Source organism: Gavialis gangeticus, unplaced genomic scaffold (genome assembly GCF_001723915.1).
Source record: "Gavialis gangeticus isolate Ggan-Ray unplaced genomic scaffold, GavGan_comp1, whole genome shotgun sequence".
Taxonomy (NCBI): Eukaryota; Metazoa; Chordata; order Crocodylia; family Gavialidae; genus Gavialis; species Gavialis gangeticus.
The window spans coordinates 13,122,299-13,126,318 of NW_017728964.1; positions in this window are offsets into that span (position 1 = coordinate 13,122,299).

Genomic DNA, 4,020 nt, shown 5'->3' on the forward strand with positions numbered 1-4,020 from the left:
GTGAGGTGGTGCAGGCTCCCACCCTGGGGGTTTTTAAGAGGAGGTTGGATGACCACCTTACTGGGGTCGTTTGACTCCAGTGCTCTTCCTGCCATGGCAGGGGGTCAGACTAGATGATCTGCTCAGGTCCCTTCCGACCCTAGAAACTATGAAACTATGATGGTTAGCCTTTGCATCTTGTCTGTTATGTGACGCATAGATTTGGGGAAGGTAAATGGTAGCCTACAATTAAAGCCACAGCAGGGACAAATAGCCAGCCCCTTGGAGATACGTAGTTATGGGATTTTTCCATCTTGTCTTCCAATCTGCTGTCATGCTGGCTCCATTTGTTTCAGCTGGACAGGCTTCAGATTCTCCAGATGCCCCTTTCTCTGGAGCAGTTTCAGTGACGAAGGCTCAGTCCCTCCTTTTGTTTCTTGTTTCTAAGGCATTTTTACCAAGTGGGGGCAAACCAGGAGCTATATACAATGCTGCCCCTTCTGCTCTCCCTGTCCCACATTGATCAGTCTGCCCTGTGTTTCCAGCCAGACTTTTCAGGGGAAGGTGTGGGTACTGGTTCAACAATGGAACTGAGACTCCAATCCACAGGGCAAAAGCCAAAGGTCCTGGGGAGGCAGGTCATGACTAGGGACCTACCAAAGACCAGAGAAGCCCGTGGGAAATGCAGGCCAAGGCAGAGGGAAGGACAGTCCTGATTGGTGGTGAAGTGATTGAGGAGAGTCAGCACCTCAAAGAAGTGGTCAGCTTGCCTTGGGGGGGAAAATTCAGTCTCATGCTGTATTCAAGGGGCTCACGGAAAAGCTTCAGAGTGGGTGCAAATAAGGGATGTCAAGAGTAATGCATGTGAGTTGGGTATTGTCAGAACTGTTGCTTTATTCATGACCTGAGATTCCCTTCTACAGAGGACACATCAGTAATAGCCCCCGCTCCCTGCGGGTTGGTGGCTTTTTGGACCAGTGCAGCAGAACACAATGGCTGTTTGAATGAAGAACAGATAGATCCCTATCCCATCCTCTTGACTCCTGCCCTTGGCTCTCTCTGCTCCCTGCTCCTGCTATGTGTTGTGTGTTGAGGGTGATGGAACTGCTCTTTCTATTAGAAAGAGAGGTTGGTTGGAGTGGTGCACATCTGTTATTCTCACAATGCAGAGGACAACCCAGGGCTACAGAATGACTCAGTGCCCATAGGTGTGTGTGCAGGGGTGGGTAGGTAGGCCCCTCCTAGCCCTAGGCATGTCATAGTGATACCAATGCAAGATGTATTTATTGCTGCATAATTCTGAGAGAATATGTGGGTTATGAGGGAAGGGCAGCTGGGACTAGGAGGTGTGTTTGGGCATGGGAGAAGGTCCATTTCCTTAGGATCCTTTTTTGAGGCACCAGTCAAAGGGCTGCACTAGCTTGTGATTGATGTTTGCTCTCTGCAAGCCTTGTTCCATTAGGCTCTCAAAACAGTACTGCATCCTCCCCCCTTTCCTTGGCGGACACTATTGGAGCTGATAGAAGCCCTCAAGAATCGTTCCACAAATGATGAAAACCAGGCCTACGTTGTCTGGGTGATGTATTCTACAATGCCCAGGTGTCCTGTCTGGCACTAGGAATGTGTCCCAGACAGACTGGGGAAGGTACAGCTCCTGGCTACAGAGTTGTCTCAAAGTACTGTACAGAGCTGGTTTAATAAGAGACACGTAACCTGCTGGACTAATAACAGAGCAATCTTAGAGGCTGGGCAGAAGGCTCTCCCGAGCCAATAAGAAAGGAACACAAGGGAGACGAGATGGAGTCACTGCTATCTTATTCCCCACTCCCACTTGTACGAGTGGGCTGTGGTGTAAATCAGGAGGAGTTCCATTTAAAGCAATGGCATCAGTCTAGTTTTGCAGTGACGTAACAGAGTAGCTTATGACCCATTGAGCAATCATGTTCTGTTTCCCTGGGAGGAAAGGCCAGGCCATTTTCAGGGGTTCCTGAGGAGTTCTGCTTCCCTGTATTCATGTCAGTGGGCAGACAAGTAGAACAGCAACGGTGGAAGGTAAGTGCCAACCCAGACTGGTGGCATCACACACTTACCACATGAGTATCCTGGTGTAAATGGGGGTCATGGAAACCTTATACCAGGGTTATGGAAACTGGGAGTCCAGGAGCACTGTAAGAGTAGTCCTTCTGACTTCTGGACTGGGGAAGGAAAGTAGGTGCAAAGTATCCTTGCTCATTGCCTCTTCTAATTGAAAGGGAGCATCCATCCAGTTTAACAGAGAAGTTTTAGTTTCTGCTTTGGCATTTCTGAGCCTGCATTGCTAAAGGACCAGGAGATGCATAACAGACAGAACAGCAGCAAGGGAACAGGTCAAGACGGAAGCCCCTCCTACGATGTTTGCATGAAGTCTCTGCTGAAGCAGGCAGTAGGAGGGGATGGCTAAATTCATCTTTAGCTTAACGCAATAAACCAACTGCATCAAGTAATCCAGGTGGCAAAATGGACCAATATACAGTAGGAAGCTTCCACCCTTAGCAACTTGACTTCCAGTTCAGTTTTGTAGCTTTGTAGTCATTCCTATTGGCCATCTGCCCACAAGATGGGCACTCAGTGCACAGGAAAGCCATGCTGAGGATGAGGATACTTTGGAAGAACTATATGGGAGAGCAGAACTGGGCTAGCAGGCAGGTCTGTGAAGAGCTGGGAAAGGACATTGGGAGAACTTTGTGTGAGAGACTTGTACGATTTCATCCCGCCAATAGAGAAGCAAACATCTTTGCCATTGCATGGAAGACACAGTAGCAGAGTGTTTATCCCACACTAGCAACCATAGTATGTACCCATACATAGGCTCTGCAAAGTTTGTATTCAAGTTGCTCATTCTTGCTCAACCCCATGCTGTGACATCTTCACTGTTAGTTACTCATGCTAGCTAGATAATGCTAGCATGGGTATGCTAGTGAGTGCTGTAATCACACCTTCCCTGAGTACTCTGACCCAATAGAGGCCTACTATTCCACAGATGGAAAATGTTGTGGAAGAGGTGCTCTAGCCTTAGCTCATCTCACTGGGGCCAGTAGGCCTGTCTTGGTCACAAGTTTGCTTCTTCTTGCCCAGGGCCTTAGCAGTGTCAGCTTTTCAGTGACAAAATTGCCACGAAACTAAATCATCAAGTTTAATGGCCTTCTGCTCTCACTGATTAACCTACTACTCCCAGAGATGAAACTGTCATGAACATCAAAAGAAGCAAACCCCAGTTTGATGCTTATGACTTGCTTTAAAACCTGTTCTTAGTTTCTGAAATGGTATCGTACCTCTATTAGGCATGAGGCTCTTTTCTCCATTACACCGAGTTTAATTCAAAAAAAGCTACCCCACATTTATACAATGAAAAGTTGAGTGTCCCACGTAGGAGCATTGCAGGCAAACAAGAAATAGGAGTCCACACCCGTAAAATGTTAGCATAGTTGCCAAGATGATGCTTAGAGTTATGATGACATAAACAGCAGGAGGGGGTATGAACTTGTGGATTTTGCAGGCCCTTTATTCTTCAGCCATGATGCTAAAGGAGTTAAAAAAGAGAAGAATTTCCTCCTTCTCTAAGTTCTCCAGGGTTTCTCTCCCAGTGATGAAATGGACCTAAAGGTTTTGGCTGGAGCTTCTAGTGAAATGCCACCCAGAAGGGCAGGATACACCTGCCCTGGGATGACTCAGCTGCTGGGCCTACCTTCCTAGTGAGTCTTTGGAAGGGTGCAGTGATCAACGACAAGCACCAGGTGGCATCCCACAATCAGAACGTCACTGCTCCACAGATAACGACTCAAAGCTGCACAAGAGGTGGACGTTATTCTACGCCGGGTCTTCCCAACAGCATGGGAACAGGGCACACGAAAGGGAAACTTTATAAGGCCAAGGGAGACTGAAGGGAGATAGGAGAGAGAGAGGTCACAGGGAAGGCTGCGTTCATCTCTAAGAATGTGGTGGCACTGGGCATGGAGGGAGAAGTGAGTGAGCTTCATACTTATAGCGATTAATAATTAGTCT